The 21,260-nt window shown below is 37.4% G+C and overlaps 1 long non-coding RNA gene across 1 annotated transcript in view; it reads left to right on the top strand.

Moving 5' to 3' along the window:
• LOC135966885 (uncharacterized) overlaps nucleotides 1–19,276 on the top strand; it is a 34,536-nt gene extending 15,260 nt beyond the window's left edge. Inside the window, exons 2-3 of the long non-coding RNA XR_010580594.2 lie at nucleotides 8,487–8,606; nucleotides 18,949–19,276. This is a non-coding gene — a long non-coding RNA (uncharacterized lncRNA). The remainder of the gene's footprint in view (nucleotides 1–8,486; nucleotides 8,607–18,948) is intronic.
• The last annotated feature ends 1,984 nt before the right edge of the window (nucleotides 19,277–21,260 follow it).

Here is a 21,260-nt window from a genome sequence, read left to right as displayed (position 1 = left end):
GTAGGCATGGGAACAAACACATTGAACAAGTCAGACCCAGCCCTGCACCCAGGGAGCTTGCAGAATAGTGGAGGGGATATATACATCAAATAAACGTAAGCCAGATAGATACCAGCTGGGATCACCACGCCCTTAAGATCCAGAGAAGTCCTGCCCAAATGCCCATCTCATCAACCATGAGAAGCCCTTTGTTTTCAAGATCTCTGTAAGTCCTGGGAATTTTAGCTCTTCTCCTCACCTTTGGTTTCTAAAGGTGTTCTTATTCTTTACTTTTCTGTTGGGGGCCTGTTCTTCCACATGTCCCTGAAAGCAAGCAGGGACACGTAGCCCAGGCCTGATACTCTCTGGAAGAACAGCTCCTCTCACAGAACTCCTCTGATGCTGCCCTGCAGGGGAGGTGGTTACCGTTCCAAAGACAACCAAGAGACTTAGAGCTGAGCATTGAACTCCCTGTAGTTGGAACAGTTCTCTTCCTTTTCTGGCATCTCCAGCTTGATCTGATAAATTACTTAAGAGCTTTGCTCATCTCTGTGCTCTCCCAATGAGCCCCCAATTCCAGCTTGTGGTTTATAATGACCCATTTTTTTCATCTCTTCTTGCACCTCCAACTCACGCTCTTAGGGCCCTGCTTGCTGTCTCTAAGTGTCTGATCTGTGCAAGTTCCTAAACAAAAAAAGCATCCTTCATGAAGCATATTTACGTGATGAAGTAATACTGTTTTTCACTCCAATACGTATGAAGTTACAAAACTAATGATATACTTACTGGTGAGAGAGAATGTGTAGGATGTCATGAGTGGTAATAAGGTGGATCAGTTAGAATAGGATGGGACCTACAGGGGAACCCGACAAACGGAAGCTAACTGACCTGGTTGGAGGGTGGCAAAGTTATTTAACCCCACCCCTCCCCATATGTGTTGCTGGTCAGTAAGGATCACTCTTAGTCACTCAGGAATCCAGGCTCCTGGAGGTGCTGTCTCAATGCACGCTTCTGTAATCACAAGAGCTGAGATGCAAAAAGAGCATAGCTCACCACACACTAATTCATTTGCTTTTTCTTTCTTTTTCCCCTTTCTTTCTTTAATTTAATTTAAAAAAGCTTTATGAGGTATAATTGACATACAAAAATTGCACATATTTAATGTATACAATTTGATGAGCTTGGACACATACATATATTTGTGAATCTACCACCATAATCAAGGCAATAATCATAACTATCATCCCCCAAAGCTTCCTTGGGTCCGTGTGTGTGTGTGTGTGTGTGTATGTGTGTGTGTGTGTGTTTAAAACACTTAACATGAGATCTACCTTCTTAACACATTTGCAGGTGCATAACACAGCACTGTTGAGTATGGGCACTACACCGTACAGCAGACCGTTAGTGCTCAAAACGCCTGCATAGCTGTAACTTTATGCCAGTTAAACAGCAATCCCCCATTTCTCTTCCCCCCGGGTCCCTGGTAACCACTGTATGTTCTCTGCTTCTCTGAGTTTGATTATTTTAGGTACCTCATTAAGTGGAATCATGCAGTATTTGTCCTTCTGTGCCTGATTTATTTCACTTAGCACAATGTCCTTCAGGATCATCCAATGTTGTCACAGATGGCAGGATTCACTTCTTTTTTGAAAGCTAAATTATATTCAATAGGATGTATATAGAAAATTTCTTATCCATTCATCTGTTCATGAACATTTGAGTTTACTGCATATCTTGGCTATTGTAAATAATCCTGCAATCAACATGGGAATATAGAGATCTCCTTGAGATCCTGATTTCTTTTGGTATATACCCAGAAGTAGAATTGCTGGATCATATGGTCACTCAGTTTTGATTTTTTTTGTAAAATCTACAAACTGTTTTCCATAGTGACTGTACCATCATACATTCCCATCAACAGTGTATAAGGGTTCCCCTTTCTCTACCTCTTTGCCAAAACTTGTTATATTTTGCTTTTTTCGATAATAGCCATTCTAACAGGTGTGCTTTAAATTTGCATTTCCCTGATAATTAGTGATGCTGAGCACCTTTTCAGGTACCTGTTACCTATTTGTATGTTTTCTTTTGATAAATCTCTATTCAGGTACTATGCCCATTTTAAAAGCTATTTCAAATTTTGAATTTTCATGTCTTTGCTCTGGAATTGCCTTAACGCTGGGTACCAAGAGCACACAATGAGGGAATTACAGTCTCCTTAAGAAATGATATTGGGAAAAATAAATATCCACATGCCAAAGAATAAGGTTGGATCCATATCTTACACCACACACACACACACACACACACACACACACACACACACAACTCAAAATGGATTAAAGACAAATGTTTAAAACCTGAAACTGTAAAATGTCTAGAAGAAAATATAGGAGAAAAGCTCCACGACATCGGTTTTGGCAGTGATTTCCTGGATACGACACCAAAAGCACAGACAACAAAAGGAAAAATAGACAAGTAGGGCTACGTCAGCTAAAAATAGACAAGTGAGGCAAGGTCAACTAAAAATAGACGAGTGGGACAAGGTCAGCTAAAAATAGACAAGTGGGGCTACATCAACTAAAAATAGATGAGTGGGACAAGGTCAACTAAAAATAGACAAGTGGGACAAGGTCAACTAAAAATAGACGAGTGGGACAAGGTCAACTAAACATAGATGAGTGGGCAAGGTCAACTAAAAATAGATGAGTGGGGCTATGTCAACTAAAAATAGATGAGTGGGACAAGGTCAACTAAAAATAGACAAGTGGGACAAGGTCAGCTAAAAATAGACAAGTGGGGCTACGTCAACTAAAAATAGATGAGTGGGACAAGGTCAACTAAAAATAGACGAGTGGGACAAGGTCAACTAAAAATAGATGAGTGGGACAAGGTCAACTAAAAATAGATGAGTGGGACAAGGTCAGCTAAAAATAGACAAGTGGGGCTACGTCAACTAAAAATAGATGAGTGGGACAAGGTCAACTAAAAATAGACGAGTGGGGCAAGGTCAACTAAAAATAGATGAGTGGGGCAAGGTCAACTAAAAATAGACGAGTGGGGCTACGTCAACTAAAAATAGATGAGTGGGACAAGGTCAACTAAAAATAGACAAGTGGGACAAGGTCAGCTAAAAATAGACAAGTGGGGCTACGTCAACTAAAAATAGATGAGTGGGACAAGGTCAACTAAAAATAGACGAGTGGGACAAGGTCAACTAAAAATAGATGAGTGGGACAAGGTCAGCTAAAAATAGACAAGTGGGGCTACATCAACTAAAAATAGACGAGTGGGACAAGGTCAACTAAAAATAGACGAGTGGGACAAGGTCAACTAAAAATCAACGAGTGGGACAAGGTCAACTAAAAATAGACAAGTGGGGCTAGGTCAACTGAAAAGTTTCTACACAGCAAAGGAAACAATCAGGTTACAAAGGCAACCTAGGGAATGGAAGAAAACGATTGCAAACCATGTATCTGATAAAGAGTGAATCACCACATTGATTCTTCAAGTGATTTCTATGCACTTCTCAGCCAAGGCATTGCCGCTTTCCCAGCCATGCCCTTCATCAATGAAGAAGGAAGCGTCCACTATGCATGAGGGACAGCAGACAGCTATCAACAGTGACCTTTCTGGTCACAAATACTACATTCACTTTTTATTTTCAAATTGCAAATACTTTCACTCCTTCTCCAAAAGAAACCATCCAAAGCCTACTCCTGGGTCAGGCTCAGAGTCTAGGAGCTTATGACTATTTCACAGGCAGGTCTGGCTGCAGCTCTTTTTGCTTTGGAGATCTATATACTGACCAAAAACAAACCCAATGAAACAAAACGCAAAAACAAAACAAACAAAAACTACTTTCTTCCCTACAAGCAAAACACAGTGATGGAAGGACTACATAATTTCAATGAACACTCTGAAATCCTGCTGACAGACATTGCTTTTTAAGATTCTGTTCTACTTCTTGAGCCATTGTTCAAATTGTTTCTTCTTTTTAATTACCATATTGACCACATATGAGGAGGTCCATAGGAAATACCTGTCTTTAGGGCTGCACAGGTTTCCCAGCATGCTCTCTCCGTAGAGAAGGTTGGGGGCCCAAGCCTCAACTTAAGTCCTGAAGGGTCAGTAGCTTTTAGACCACACTGGTGGATCTTCAAAAATACAACTCTTTCAAATCTACTTTGTTTCAGTAATCACATTCAAAACTATTTTTCAGACATGCATTTTTGTTTCACTAAAGTTAATTGCTGATATTTTGAGCCTATCAGTTTCATGGAAGAACCAAGCCAATTCTCTTTATACCTGAAACATTGTGTCTAATTAAAGTAATTCAGTAAAATGTTGGTAGTTTAACAAAGAGGATAATGACCTTCTTGATTTGTTCCTTGCCTCAAGACTGAATTTTCATCAATCTGAGTCTGAAAGCTTGGAGACTGACAATCGGTTATATTTCTCAACCCTTCAAGTCATTGAATTAGGAACTTTCCATTCCTTTTCTTCCTGCTTGTAAATTGAACAATTTTTTTTCTGATCTCATCTCTTTTTCATTGACCTTTGTCCAATGTAACCATTAACAACCAAACCATGTTACCAAAGTCTCTCTTCCCATCTATTTGCCTAAAACTATGCTCTTATTACAAACTGATTTGTCTTCCAACTTACCATGGATGGCAGTTTTCCTGAGTGTTTCCCTGCAACCTAATATGGATCACCATCCTTACAAATGTTAAGAGTTTTCTTTCTGCTCATTGTCCATTCTAAAGTCAATGTCACATAGTTTAGAGTTATTGTTACGAATATATTCCTTCTTTGGTACCAATTGTTCTGCTCCAGTACTACACAATCCAAAAAACCAAGCAACTTAATGATAAAAAAAAAAAGTTTATTTCCCACATTACATGCCCATCACACGTCAACAGTGGTATTCTGTTCATCATAGTCAAAAAAGGATCTGTACTGGTGGCTATCTCATCGTTGACACATGCATCTAAGAGCTCAGGGGTTGGAGAGGAAAGAGTATGTAAACAAAGCACCAGCTCTGAAAGTTGCCACCTGGAAGTGACAAGTGTCTCTTCCACTCACACCTCATTGGGAAAAGGTGAGTCACATGATTAAGTTCTGAGATACCTATAGGTGAGAAGGGATTGTCCTCTCCCAGAGAAAAGTGGTACATATTTTTGAATGCAGAGGGTACATAAACTAGTAGGAAGTGTTAAGAAAGATCTTTTCATGGGCATTTTTAACCAGAAAAATAAGTGGGTTGTTAGTACTTTCAGAAAAAGGGTCAACATGTGTTATATACCAAAGACAAAAAGAAACACGGCACAATCTCAGAGAGAAAACCAGTATAGCATGAGATGGCTCGGGGATTGTTGGTGGGGCCAGACAGTGGCACAAAGTCACAGTGCTTTTGTAGAAAGACATAAAAACTACCATGGGGAAGGGAAGAGGATGTTCAGATTTTAGGATTTTTGAAGGTTTCTTGGAGAAGTAGGACAGTAGACACTGACAATATTTTGCAGACAGTCTTATTTGGGAACTTTTGGGGTAAAGGTTGGCATTTTCTTGAAAGAAGCATGCCAAATAGCCAAGCCCTGCTGTCCCAGGGCACAAAAAAGTGACAGCAAAGTTATCACCAGCCCAGGAATTAGCAGCAGATGTGGCAATAGGTCAAGGACTCGTGTCAACATATGTTAAGGCTCTCTGATGGCTGGGTATAACTTTAAATTGGCTTGGATTCATTTTAAACTCGTGATCTCAAACCTTAACTGATGCTATATAGTAGTAAAAAAAAAATTATGTTTTCCCTGTACTAGTTTTTCAAACCTTCTTCTGTTAATCAGACCTCTACCATCCATCCACATGCACCCTCATGATCATTCCAAATAGAGATCATCAGGCTCAAAATCCCTTATATGCCTACCGCTAAGCCAATGACCTCTCTCTTCATGCACCAATTCATCTTTTCCCTTGCCTGTCAAAACAGAGGTCACCATGAACTCTCACTGGATTATTGCAGCAGCATCCTAACAGGGTTCCTAACTTACTTTTCTCTAATTTGTTCTACAACAGCAGTAAAAGTAATGTTCGTAAATTACAAAATGATATCATATTACTGTCCTATATAAATCCTTCCAATACTTTTTTATCCTCCTTACCACGACCTTCTCACCATGACCATCTTACCACAACCTTGTCACCATGACGTTCTCACTAGGACCTTCTCATCATAAACTCACCATGCTTACGATTCTAGGCAAGATCTGGCCCCTGCCTATCTCGCTGACCTCATTTCCTGCCACACTCCTGTTTGGTCAGAACCCCCAGTTACAGTGGTTATCTTTCTGACTCTCAAGCACAGAGCTTTATGGTTTTGGTTGTTGCTGTTTTTTTTTTTTTTTTTTTCTTTTCTTTTCATTTCTCTGGGCCTTTACAAATGCTGTTACCTGTACCGATAGTGGTTTCTGTTTACCTTTCATTTAACCGCTTCTAATTCTCAAAGCTTGGCTCTGTTTAAATATCACTGTCTTGAAGAGGACTTCCCTGACCAGAAGAAAACGGCTTTCTACTTAATATTTTTTAAAACTTATCTCGTTTTTTTATTCATTACACAATGCAACTTGCCAATGTTTTTATTCAGTCGACTTTTCTTTACTCGTGCTGCTGCAGAGTTTTTGGTTTTGGTCTTGGTGTCTCCTCTTTAAGATATGTAACCAAAAAGGCAGGAGCCAAGTGTCTTTCTCACCATTTTGTACTCATTGATGAGTATGCAACCCGGCACACAATAAACACTTGTTGAATAAATAAATCACAGGCGCGTAGCCCAAGGAAAGGGCTGCTCCACTTTCACATCTGTACCAATCAAAATAAACTGCCAGAACAGCTTCAAGACTTTGGAAAACAATAGATTTAGGGCTACAAAAGTGACAGTGATTTCTCTTCCTCCTTGTTCTCTTATACTGCTTTTAAGGTTATCTCCAAGACTGAAATGAATCTTATACTGACAAAACAGATGCTTCCAATCAGTAGAAGTTTCTACCAATTCTTCATGTTACTCAAGAATTAAAGGAAGCTTCCATTTAGAATGGCAGATAATGTTCCTTCCATCTAATTAAAACACCCATAAAGGCATATTAAAGTGAAATCTTTCAACACAGTACGTTAAAGATAAAAATGGACAATAGACTCAAGAAGGGGCAATATTTCCCCTACATATATCTTCTATGTGTGTAGGTACCAAGAAATATATTCTTGGACTACATATCTCACTTTCTATCCTGCATGTCAAAATAAGCCAGATGGCTCCAAAAACGGTAGGAAAAGACTTTTGAACACTCTTCTGTTGCCTGCCTCTTCTTAGGGATCTCAGGGTTTGTAGTGTCTGTAAAATGAGCCAAGATACAACCAAACAATAAAAAATAAGTAAACAAAAACAAATACTGATGAACAGAGACAGAGATCCTCTTGCTGAGTGAACACGCTACCTGAGTGGCCCAGGATCCCATGTCTGCTCACCTTCCTCCCGTCTATTCCCATTCGGACTCCCAGCCCATGAGACAACGAAGAAAAAGGGCATGAGCAGAGTAGCCTTGCATCTTGGGATACTGGCCTTCTAAGAAGAATGTTTTTTCCTTTTTTTTTAACTTAAGGAACTAGGCAGTGGCAGAAAAAGCTCATAGGCAATGGATGCAGCTTGTGTTCACTTTCTTGTAAAAATCAGCTCAAAAAAGAATTGCAGGATGCTTCAAACTCTCTACTATAGTTGAACAATGACCAATTGGAATATTCAAACTCAAGCTAGCAAAATGAAACTGATGAAATCCTTCAACTGAACATAAATTAAGGGAGTGCTATGCACTTCCATCTGAACTTAGAATCATATAGGAAAGACATTAGTCCATGGATACCTAAAACCCGGGAGAGGTCCCTCATCTAGTCAGAGATAAGAAACACACATGTAGCTCTGAAACAAATGGAATATGCATATGTAAACTAAATAAAAATAAAAATTAAAAAATGCCTCTCATTACAGTTATACACCATAAGGGGTGCTGCCAAATTTATATCCAGAGTTAAATTCATATCCTAAACTACCCTATTTATCACAGAATAACAAATAGATATGAAACAGAGATTGATTTCAAAAAAATTTGAAAAATAAAAGACAACTCTAAGGAAAACCAAAAGAATGAACTGAAAGTGAATAAAACTAGTCAAAATATAGAAAATAGCAAAATAGATCAGATATTTTAAGGATCAATCTTTTGAAATAATGAAAATGAAAGAGCAAATCTATGACACAGAAAAATAGAAGTATTAGAAGTCATAAAGTTCATATAATAATAGTGAATAATAACAGTAGTATATAAAACCTGAAAGACTGTCAGATACGGGGTTAAATGCCAATTACTTTTACAATCTTGTTGTATGGATACTTTCCTGGAGATATATATATATATATCTCTGGAGATATTATATATATATATATTATTTTTTTTAAATAGGATTTTGCTCTGTCACTCAGGCTGCAGTGCAGTGGATCACCACAGTCTCGACCTCCTGGACTCAAGCTATCCTCAGTCTCCTGAGTAGTTGGGACTAAAGGAGCATGCCACCATGTCCAGGTAATTCTTTTATATTTTTTTTTTGTGTGTGGAATTGGGTCTTGCTTTGTTGCCCAGGCTGGTCTTGAACTCCTGGGCTCAAGCAATCTTTAGTCTTCCTGTTTCGGTCTCCCAAAATGCTAGGATTACAGGCATGAGCCACCATGCCTGTCCTGGATATTTTTAAGTTGCCAAAATAGTAGAAAGAATGAGTAGAATGCTAACAAGGATAACACTATGGATTTTTTTGTTTCAAAATTTAACAAAGGATTAATTGTGAAATAGTTAATAAAATCCAGAGCACAGACACATGGACTGCTACCCAATTAATTTTATAAAACTTCAAAAAGGTTTCTATCAAGATTTGAGAATGCACAAAAATAACAATTGTGAAAAGAAAAGCCTTAGACGAATTAAATTTCATGGAGGTTAATTGAGCAAACAATGATTTGCAAATTGGACAGTTCCCTGAACCAGAGAGACTCTGGTGCTGCTGGGTGATTGGGGAAGATTTAAGGACTGAAAAAGAGCCAGGTGCAGTGGCTCACACCTGCAATCTCAGCACTTTGAGAGGCCAAGGGGGGCATATCACTTGAGATCAGGAGTTCGAGACCAGCCTGGCCAATATGGTTAAACCCCATCTCTATTAAAAATACAAAAATTAGTGGGACATGGCAGTGGGCACCTATAGTCCTAGCTACTCTCAAGTCTAAAGCAAGAGAATCGCTTGAACCTGGGAGGCGGAGGTTCAGTTGCAGTGAGCTGAGATCATGCCACTGCATTCCAGCCTGGGTGACACAGCAAGACTCCATCTCAAAAAAAAAAAAAAAAAAAAAAAAAAAAAAAAGAGACAGAGAGAGAGAAACAGGGTGAGACTCTGTCTTAAAACAAAAAAGACTGAGAAAGGAAATCCCAGGTACAAAAAAACAGAAGTGAGGTCAGAAACAGCCAGATTGGTTACAGCTGGGCAGTGTCTTACTTGAACTTGGTTTGGACAGTTGGCTGCCTTTGATTGGCCAAAACTCAGTAATGGGCACAAGGGTATGTTCCAGTCTGTTTACACATCTAGTTAGGTTTCAGTTCACTATGTATGAATAAACCTTCAGGCCTATTTTAAAATATGTAAGGAGGCAGCTTTAGACTAAACTTTTTCAGCAGAATTTAACACTGGGAATTAAAAATAGGTTATTAAGCTAAAATTTTTGTGTTACTTTAAAACATGCAAAAATACTTTTGTTCATCATTAATTCAGTATAGCTCCAAGGTCTTTTCCTTGAAATGTCTACTGATCATAATTGTGTATTACATGTTGAACAAGTAACCTATCATATACATTGCAAGTGTTGGTATTTTGAAAGTGAAAAGTGAATTTAAAGACATTTACAAAGCAATCCACGTCCAGAAACGTCGTGATGCTGCATTGGAGAGGCTGTGGGGCTGCCAAGAGAGCATGGAGGTTCCATTAAAATTCAGACTCTGGAACAGGCCCCGTGTAACCACTAAAACGACAATTTTAGCCGTCACAGATGCTCTACAGCCGTAAAGTGCCTCTAAACAGCTAATAGTGTGAAAGTGTGAGGAGAAATGAGAGCTCAACCAGAGTTCCTGAAGGCCAGCCCTGTGATATCTGTTCCCACCACAGCGGGTGGCTGTTCCCATATCCAGCCACAGCAGGGTTCCAGCCCCTCTGTGCAGGGGAGAAAGATGTGGACCCTGAGGATGCTGACAACCTGGGTGCAGAGCAAGGTTGACCAGGGATCTGCATGGCCTGTCCTCAGCAAAGACAGCCTCGAGAGGACCAGAGTGGGAAGGTCACGTTGAAAAAAGGGATGTGACCAAGGGACAGGAGTCCCCTGGGGCTACATCTTCAACTGCCTGCTGAGGAGCCTGGGAAGCCCTCCCCCACGAGATGGCTAGAAGACAGGAGCAGCGGATCCTACTGAGGTCACTGAGCGCCTGAGGCTGGGCAGGATGCAGCTGAGCAAAGGCTGGCTTGGCAGCTCTACGCTCTTCCTGTTTAGTCATCCAACAAGAAGAAAGAAAAGTGAAACTCTAGCAGTAAGATTTTTCTTAAAAAAATGGCAACAAAGACCTTTCATTGTTCTATATACAACCAAATAAAGATGTAGAGAACTCATTTAAAATTTGTATTTAGTCTTTTCAAGGTGAATTTTTCAAAGTAAAAAACTGCAAGCACTCTTAATGTCTAAAATCAAATTTAAAAAATAGTTCTGAATGTTCTAGTGAATGAAAAAAGGCAAGAACCAATATAACTGGAACTATTTGAAATAATAATTAAAAAACAGTCCATTTATAATTCAAAGAATTTACTTAGATTATACCTTAGATAGCCTAAGAGAATCAATTGAAAAAATATTAGACTTAATAACTTTGATAAGCAAAGTAAACAGATAAAATATAGATACAGATTATTCAATAATTTTTTGAGAAATGAACAGTAAGCTTTTAGAAAACAAAATGAAAAAAAAGACCCTATCCAAAATAGTAATAGAAACATGAAGTACCTAGCTATAAATTTTGTAAGATTTATGTAGAAAATATACGAAAACAAAAATATTTCTATGATCTATAAAATACAAATAATACACAGGGATTTATTATAGTTTGGATGGAAAAATGGAATACTATAAACAATTTTTATAACAAGCTTTTAAAAAATTCTTCCACAATTAATTTATGTGATTAAAATAAGTCAGACCAAATTGCTAATGACAGAACATTTATGAGAATGAAATAAACCACAAGCTGTCATCTTTGCAACCAAATGGAGAGTGATAGAAGAAAATGGAAAAAAAAATAGGTTACTGATTTTTGTAGAGAGATGGAAGCATTGTTTAAAATAACACGCTAAAACATGCCTGGAAATCCATATCCACCCTGACTGCCTATGAAATGAGCTAGAGAATTGTCCTTATTTTTATTTTCTAAGCAGGTTTGAGTTATGTGTCTGCGTCTATCAATTGCAAATGAAAGAACATAATTGCAACTAGCTATTAATTTATAAAGATAAAATCTAGCCTCTATAGCAGCTGAAATGCTTGTAACACTGGGAGTGTCCTGTTCTGAGATGCTCAACACTGTGGCCACATGTGGCTACGGGGCGCTTGAAATGTGGCTGGTGCAGCTGAAGAGCTGAATTTTTTAATTCTATGTAAGTTAGTGAATTTCAAATTAAATTATGTGGCTGGTGGCTACAGCTTTGGACAGGCCCGCTCTATAATGATAAAATCTTGTAATTAAGGTAATAAAAGCTGTTTTTGCATTACAAATTAGAAGTAACTTTGGAAGCCTCTTAATGTTGGAGAGCATGACATGTGAAAAGAATTCTCTCATTTACCTGTAAAAGCTCGGATCTGTACACATTTGCAATCTTTTCCTAGAATAATATGTCAATTTTTATCAAGTACAAAACTTTAGCCCAGTAACTCTAGAAACTTCTAGGGAATCCTATCAAAATAGTCAAAGATGTTGATAATAATTTGTGCATAAAAACTATTAATACCACATCCTTTATGATTTTAAAAACATAAAATACATTAAAATGACAACAAATAGAAATAATTACCCATTAAATGAGTAAACAATGGAAGTAATGAAAATTTGGGAACTTGGAGAAGATTAACTATTATACCTTCACCTAAAGTCAAGTTTACAGGAATTATTCATTAAATTGCAAAATATTTACAACATAGCATTTTTAAAAAATACAAATATCTCTCTGTATAGACATATTATATATAATATATAAATATAACATACTATATGTGTTATATTAATATAATTCAATATATGTGATTATATTATATATCATGAATATTTTATTAGTATGTCATATATTAATGTTATATTTTATATATTAACTAATATATATTTTATAAGTATAATGGAATATATTATATATAACATTACATGCTATATAAACATATTAGAATACATAATATTCGTATTCACCAATATTTCAAAATAACTTACAGAATATGGAATTTTAAGAAAACTTGCTTCACATTTGTTATAGTTCGTCCACTTAAGAAGTCTTCAATAAAACAATAACACTGTAAATGAAATTAAGCCTTCACACTTTAATAGTAGTTTTTCATTTACAAAATATCTTCACATTTCTTTTTTATCTATTAAGATAAAACAATGTAATTAAATTATTTGACCAAAATTATGTATTTTTCCAGTATTATAGCCCAAAAGAGAATTCAGCTGTTATATCTGTCATTTTTTAAATTGGTGTTGAATTTAGTAAGATCTTAGAGGTGGCATGAATCTTTTTATTTCTGAGTTTGCATCTTTGTCTGATAAGTTGCAATAATCTAATACATAATTCAACTACTCAAAAATAAATTACACGGCTATTTTATTTTTATTTTACTTTTTGTATAAAGAAGGGTCTCATTATGTTGCTCAGGCTAATCTCAAACTCCTAGGCTCAAATGATCCTCTTGCTTCAACTTCCTAGAGTTCTGGGATTACAGGTGTTAGGCACAGCACCCAGCCAACACTGTTAATTTAGAGTCAAATTCATTTTGTAGTCAAAAGGATGCTTTCTACTTTCATGTCTTTGGAGATACTTTAATCCCTGTGGAGTATGTTCTCGTGCATGTTTTATAGCTTGTCTGTGCTCAAATTCTCTAGCATAAAAATAATGTATTAAATAGATAAAGATACAGGCATAGACACACAGATTGTTATGTGCAAACTTGAACCTATGCTTATTAGGTCAACATTTCCTTCAGCAGTAACCCGGCAATTTTTACATTCAGTCTTTAATGCAATTAAATTGAAGCTGGATTGATAATCTGAATCACTTTATTCTCTGAGGAGTGATCAATATATTTTAAGGACAGGATTTACCCCTACTTTTTTACCTTAGGATCAAACTTGTTAGTAAATGAAAGCTTGGGATTGTCATGGTCCTTTACCAAAAATAACTCAAGGTATTTTATAAAAATCATCTCAGAAGTTCTTTCCAGTACTAACACCATGTCTTCTTTTGAGAATAAGTCCAATTTCCAGATGGGGAAGATTTACTTAAAGCCTCAAATTATTCTGTCATTGACTGTTAAGGTTAGGGGATATGATGAAGAGCAGATGGACTAAGCTTGTCACATTTCAGATGAGAACACTGAGAACCCCAGCTAGAGCAATGAGGTGCCTAAGGTCACCTGAGTGCCAGAAATGGCATTGGGAACCAGCCTTTCCAACTCTCTGCTAGTTTTTGTTACCAACATGCACTCACAAGAGCAAAGGCAAACCAACTCACCTTTTCTAAGTTCCAGACAAACACAGTTTTAATCAGCTCTCTAATTAAAAACATCTCTCACAACAAAATGCCGTTTACTTGGTTGAGTTGCAGCATGCCTTTTGTTTGAGATAGAAGATGATGAAAGCTTCTAATTGGACTTTTTCAAGTATCACATTTCCAAAAATCAGTAAACCATGTTAATAGCCTGGTGTCCACTCTCGTCTATCATTCACACAAAACAGAACAATTTTTGTATCTTCAGATTAAATGTTCTTTGAAATAATAGTGTTAATATTATTTCCCGCATTTGTATGCAGCTTTTTATAGTTACATGCATTATTCCATTTTAGGGTGCTTTGTTTGGCAGCAATAAATAACTAAAACAGAAAGGGGTCCGGAAATAGGGCACTGCTATCACAACGACCTAAGATGTGTATACTCTTGGCTTTGGGAAGGGGCAGTGGTGGAGGCTGACACCGCAGTGAGGAGCTTGATAATGGAGGCTGGAGGTGCAGTAATGAAACTGATAGAAAGCTTAAAAGATGATGACCCATGTGTTATAGTTATGAAAGAAGTGGTAAAACTCCTGGGAAATAGAAAATGTACCAAATTAACCTATGCATGCAGATAAGATTTCTAGGCAGAGTATTGAAAGTGCCAATTGGCTTCTGTTAGCTCTGTATGAAAAGATATGGGAAGATAAATATGAGCTAAAGAGAGAACTATTCAGTATGCAAGAAGAATTTCCAATTCAGACTTACTGGGTTGGAAAATCAAACTGTTTCACATTTCCAGGCTCTCTAGCTGGCAAAAGACTCTCAAAATAAGAAATGGCCTCTGGATAAAGAGTAAATCAAGGATGTGTTCATAAGATCCTTTGTTAAGACCCTGAAAAGACCTCTGCTTAGAAGACTCCTTCAGCTAGAGAAAAATCATTCTAAGACTCTTAAAAGTGTTATTTCACTGCAGCTGTACATATGGCCTATGGTTCTCCCAAAAAGAATCATGGGTGTGGTTTTTGGGACATGGAGTGAATCACAATCAGATTTATAAAATGCCCACAAACTTTTTTAAGGAGTTGTATAAGTTTGGAACAAAAGAGGTAGAAATCACTCAAAAAATAAAGATGCTCTTGAGCTCTCAACTTTCCACAGGAAACAAGGAGGCTCTTCAGGTGAAAATATGACCTGTTTTTTATAGGAAGAAATACATGTTTCAGAGGTAAGAATCCCAGAGGATTTCTTTAAGAAACATGGTAAACCATTAACCACAGAACTACTTCCAAGGGACAGAATTGAGCCTAATACAGAAAAAATTTCTATGATCAGACACAGGTTCCTTACACTACGTGATCAGCTGGATTTCAGAAATGCTATGGACAGTGACCTCTATGTTCTTCTTGTTCCTCCTCCTTTTTAATAGGAATGTCTATTGCACATATCCTGCCCTTGTCTCACCATCAAGTATAGATGTGTAGAAGGCAGATAGCATGGTTTTTTTTTAAATTCATGCATCTCTGAATCAAAGAGAGAAGCCTAATCCACACCTGGGCTGATGTAGGTAATAAGATCAGTGGATTTTAAGCTCAATGTTGTGGTTTGATGAGTTTTTAGGGGTCATGAGTATGTTTTGCACATGGAGGAACATGTACCGTTGGGGCCAGAGGCTAGATTATTGCAGATTGTTACACTAAAGTTGCCAGGTGAATCGCATCTCCCGGTATCCATGCACATGTATAATCATCTCTCAAACTGATGCTGGGTTTGGCCATGGATATTGTTCTGGCCAATGGGGCATCAGCAAATGTGATGCAAGCAGATGATTAAAAAACTGCTATTGTGCTCGGGGCCTTGCCTTTCTGGAGCACCGCTGACGGCATGAGAAAGAGGTCCAGCCCAGACAAGTCCCCTCAGGGATGAGGTATCACAAGCAGAGAAAGACTCAGCCATCTCACCCTCCCCGTTCAGCCCAGTTCGGCTGAGTGTGTCATGTTAGAGAGCACATGTGAATCCAGCCAGAAAACTGACAGCCAACCCAGAGAATCCTAAGAGATAATAAATCATTGTTTTAACAATGGACTGGATAAAGAAAATGTGGTACACATACACCATGGAATATTGTACAGCCATAAAAAAGAACAAAGATCATGTCCTTTGCAGGGACATGAATGGAGCTGGAGGCCTTAACAAACTAACACAGGAACAGAAATCCAAATACCATATTTTCTCACTTATAAGTGGAAGCTAAGTGATGAAAACATATAGGCAGATAGAGGGGAACAACATACCGAGGCCTTTTGGAGGGTGGAGGGTGGACGATGAAACGTGGGAAGAGATAGAGCATCAGGAAAAATAACTAAAGAGTACTAGGCTTAATACCTGGGTTATGAAATAATCTGCACAACAAATCCCCATGACACAAGTTTCCCTATGTAAAACCTGTACATGTGCCCCTGAACATAAAATAAAATTTTAAAAAATCATTGTTTTACACACTAAGATCTGAGATGATTTGCTACTTAGCAAGAAGTAATAGAAACAAGAGGTTTCAATAGCAACAGAAGAATCTAGAAAAAATGAGCAGCATCTTTAGCACTATAATGAGAAAAATTATTTTTCACCTGCAATCCTATTTGCATTAAAACCATCAATTAAGTGAAAGGATACAATCATGCCTTCAGACAAACCAGTTCTCAAATTTTTACTTCCCATGAAATCTTTGATGGAACATGGACTACAATAAATAAGAAATTAAACCAAGAAAGAGGAAAGGATGGATTACAGTTAAGAAAATCAAAATGTTTCACCCCAAAATAAACTTCTGTGACATATTTTGAGTTGGGTATTCAAAGAGCCAGCAACCAGAATCAGCCCCCAAAATCTGTCTCTTGGGAGGAGATTTGCATCTGGTGAGAATCTACATCAATGCAGTCAGGTTTTCTCTGACACCTTCCCTTGTCCAGATGTAGGAAAGACGAAGAGTTTGGCATTTTTAAAGGCCCAAAAAAAGTTTGCCATCTATTTTCTCTGAGAGCTGTGATCTGGGAGATTTCACCTATACAACAGGACCATCTTTGTTCTTCAGGCTTCCTCTTCTCCCTCTCTCATAACTTTTATCAGGACCCAACCCCAATTCTTTCTACCTCAGGATGGTATACAAGCTTCTAAACCCCATTGGGGGGTTAGGGTAATCACTGTGGTTCTCCCCCGTATGTATGTTAATAAATTTTTATGACTTTTCTCCAGTGAATTGGCCTTTTGTCAGGTGATTTTTCAGTGACTCCTCCTAGTGTGAAAGGGAAAGCTTTTCCTTGGCTCTTACACCAGAAAAGAAATATCTAACCCACAAGATACAAAAATATGTGAATAAGCAAATTTCCAGTATGTTTATAAAGAAAATTCCCATGGGAACAACTATGCACAGGCCTGGCTTATTTGAGGAGGATTACAGAAGACTCCTAGTGGATGTCTTCAAGGAAAAAACCTCAATATGTTAAGAGAAGGTTTATCCTTCTGTCAGGAAGGTAGACCATGCATTAATTAACAGTAATTAGAGATCTAAACGGATAGAAAGAGACAAAGCATTAGTTCCAAGGGAAAACAAATTCTACAAGAAAGAAAATGATCATCATAATGGACCCAAATCAATACATTTTTGGGAAAGGGGGAAGGGACGCATCTATACAGGCATGTACACATATGTCTGCATTGGGGTGGTGTTACGAGAAAGCTGAATCTTCATCTTACACCTTAGGAAGCCATTGGTACCATCTGAAACTGAAGACTTAAGAAATAGAAGTATATGGCTACTTTATAGAAATATGTTAGTCAATGTATAGTAAATATATTCTACTACAGGAAAAATCAGCTGGATGGGTTGGAAGTGGCCACCTCTTTGAGATGGTAAGAGACTTGAGAAAGGTAGAAGAATTAGCTGTTTTTGTTATAAACGTTATAGAGCTACTTGACTCTAAAAACTATGTGCTTGAACATCTTTGAATACATGAAAAGAAAATGTTATTAACTGAACATCTGTGTTTGTGATTGAAATTCACAATCACTGCAGAAGCTAACCGTTCTTATTCCTCTGCATTAGCTGGTAGTCCAGGGATGCTTTGCAGAGAGGCATAAGAAATAATGGGAGAATAGCAAATGACCCAAAAAACAGAAATTCTGAAAGGGATAGAGGGCAAAATCTTCAACTTTATCAAACAATTTATAGCACATCTCGGCTAAGGAGAACACACTGCAGGGCACAGAAGCTTCAGTCCTAGTTCATGAACTTACAGAGCTGGAGGATTTTGGTGAGCAACAAGGGAGGTAGATTCTGAGCATGAGCTGAGGTTGTTCTTGTGCATAGCCTGTAACAGGATGCCTGAAATTAGAGATTGAACAGAATTTATGTAAGTAAAACAAATTCTATACCATGAGATTTTGAGGAAAGAGATAATTAAAATTTAACTGCTGGAAGAGGAAGACAAGTTGTCTTGAACGCATGGAGGATGGGAGAAGTAAAGAGAAAAAAAGACCAAGAATGCTAGAAAAGAGATTAATAAAGAATTATCTATGAGCCCAGAGTCCAGGTGAAGGGCCCATGGAGGACAGCAACAGCTGCCACTCAGAGCTCTCTCTCAGTTTTCAGTCTCTATTACAAAATGAGATCATTTCAATTAAATAAGTGTATGTGACATAATCATGTGCTGCCACCCCTTCATTTTCTAAATTGCTGTCCCCAGGACAGAGGTCAGAGAACAGAAAGAACATCTGCTACAAAATAAATCATAGAAACTCTGGTTCATTGCTCCTGCATCTGTAAAAATGTTCACTGGTTTCTGCTATCTCATCTTGGGAAGAACAGTTTACCTCGTTCCCTGGAAAGGTTGGCCAACCTCTCAGGTGTTTTCAGGTTGTGTGTTTGTTTACTTCCATATTAAACCAGTATTGTTTCTGCCTTCATGGAAATATTACTTGAAAGAATGGTCATAGGTAAAAATAAGCAAGTGGGGAACACATCTGATAGTGAGAGATGGCATGTGGAGAACTGCTGTAGAGATGACAACAAGCTTTAGATACTTTACATTTTGTGGTCCAGGAAGGCTGCTCTGTGCAGAAGATTGAAGCTGTGAACTGAATGTTAAGAAGGAGCCAGCCAATGATAATCACCGGGGGAGAACACCCTTAGGAGGAATACATTCGCTTTACTCAAATCATGATCAGTATGGTCAGAGTGATAAAAGAAGAAGTTGGAGAACTATCCCAGGAAAAGGATGTACATTTCAGGATAATGGAGATGTGAAGACCATCAAGTCTTTCTGGATGTATCCACGTGGTGTAGAAGTCATTTCAAAAGTCATATGTCTTTCAAATGTGTTCATCCTCATATTATTCATGTCAAAATAAATCGCCACTCAGTTGCTCAAGTCAGTATTCAGAATCCTTAATTACTTCCTTGGCTTCACTCCCAAACCCAACTTATTAGCAAAATTAATCGATTCTTTTATCAAAGCATGTGTCATATGTAATGACATCTTTGTCTCCACATTCATCCTAAGGTTCGTTGTTTTCTCCTGCCTCCTTACAACTTACTCTTCAAACTGTGATGAAAATTATATTATATAAACAAAGTCAGATAATGTCATTTATTTTCTCACTGCTATCGATTGCTGTCCCATTAATATTCTGTAAAACAGTAGGTCATTGGATACATTTGAATAAGCTAGATAGCAGGGAAAGTAAATGAATTGCTTGAGATCATACGATTTTGCTTATTAAATAATTCAATAATATTTATTCACTGTCTACTATTTCTAAGTATACTGGATATACAGTGGTAAGCAAAAATAAATAAATATTTTTGTGGTTCTGTCCTCAGGGACCTTCAACACCAGTGAGAAAGAGACATTTCATATAGTATCAGACAAATAAATACGTAGCTACAAATTGTGATAAGTGCAACAAAGAAAAAGAACAGAGTACTACAAGAAAAAATAATGAAAGAGAACATTTGGATTTCAGGCAGATTCTTTTTGAGGAAGTGACACTTGAGCTGGAACCTGAAAGATGAATAGTAGTTAGGCAAAAAATTTCAGGCCTTAGAGTTTGGTGTGTTTGAAGAAATACACACATATTGGTATAGTTGAAATATAATGACCCAAAAGCAAAGGAGTCTGAGTAGAAGATGGGAAGATAGATGGTAGCTAGATCATGTATGGTCTTGTAGCCTTACATGCTTTTGAGTTTCAATTGGAAGTGGATTGGGAATTTACTCAGGAGTTATAAGTAGATATTTAAAAATTTTCCAAATATGACTTTAAATTATGGGTAGAAAATGGGTGAATGGGAGAATGGCATTAGAAACAAGGAGACTTTAGAGAATGTCCTTGCAAATATTTAAGAAAGTGATGATGGATTTGAATAGAAGCTTTGGGAATGGGGAGACAGGCAGATGTGAGACATACTTTAGGGGTAAACACAATAAGGTTTGGCGATGAGTTACATATGGAGATAAGAAGCAGGTGACAGTTTAGTTCTAGAGTTCAGGACTAGGCTGAGGATTCTGGACTGTCATTCTTTTCACCTATGCTTGCTGGCTGTCATAAAGCAATAGAAGACACTTTTCCTTCACTCTTGATTGTTGGGCTCTCTTGTGTGTAGTATCAATCTCTAATAAAAGGATAATTAAAGTCATATATACCGACTTTTGCTAGGCTTTTAGCTAAATACTCTATGACTAGTTAGTAACAGAACCTGAACACCAGTTTCCACATTAAAAGCAAAGCCAGGTTTTGAAATCAATGTTCATGTAATACAAATTTTTTTTGTACTTTCACTGAAATATATGAGAAGGGAAACAATAGTAAGAACAACATTGGATAGTCATTTCTACCAAGGACTTGGATTCTTAAATGATTCAGAGCTCTGAACTGACTGTCTGTGAGACCTTCCACTTGCCAATTTTTAAATTAATTCCAAATTTTAAAAGGATCGCAGTGTTTATGCTGGGTTTTACCACAAATAGCCATCAATTAAAGTAGGTCCCCAAACCACTGCAGTTTAAGGAAGAAGTTTTCCAATACTTTCTCTTGCTCTGTTGCTGCTTCTATTAATCACGAGACTTCTGACATGGCAAGGATGTTTGATTAGTGGGTTCACAGCTCTAAATACAAAAACGTATGTTCCTATAAATTTTAGAATCAGCACGTCGAGTTAACAGACACACCTTTAGGTACACACATGCACACACAAATTCAGTTGTGCTATCCATGAACATGGTACATCTGTTTATTAATAAGGTCTACTTTAATATCTGTTAACAAAATTGTGTACTTTTTCCTAGAGTTATCTTACTTATATTTGTAAATATTGCAAATAATGTTGGTTAAATCTCATTTTCTCACTGTTTGT

This window comes from Macaca fascicularis, chromosome 13 (assembly GCF_037993035.2).
Source record: "Macaca fascicularis isolate 582-1 chromosome 13, T2T-MFA8v1.1".
Lineage (NCBI taxonomy): Eukaryota > Metazoa > Chordata > Mammalia > Primates > Cercopithecidae > Macaca > Macaca fascicularis.
Note: the sequence above shows the minus strand (reverse complement) of the source record. Positions and strands in the feature narration are given on the sequence as shown.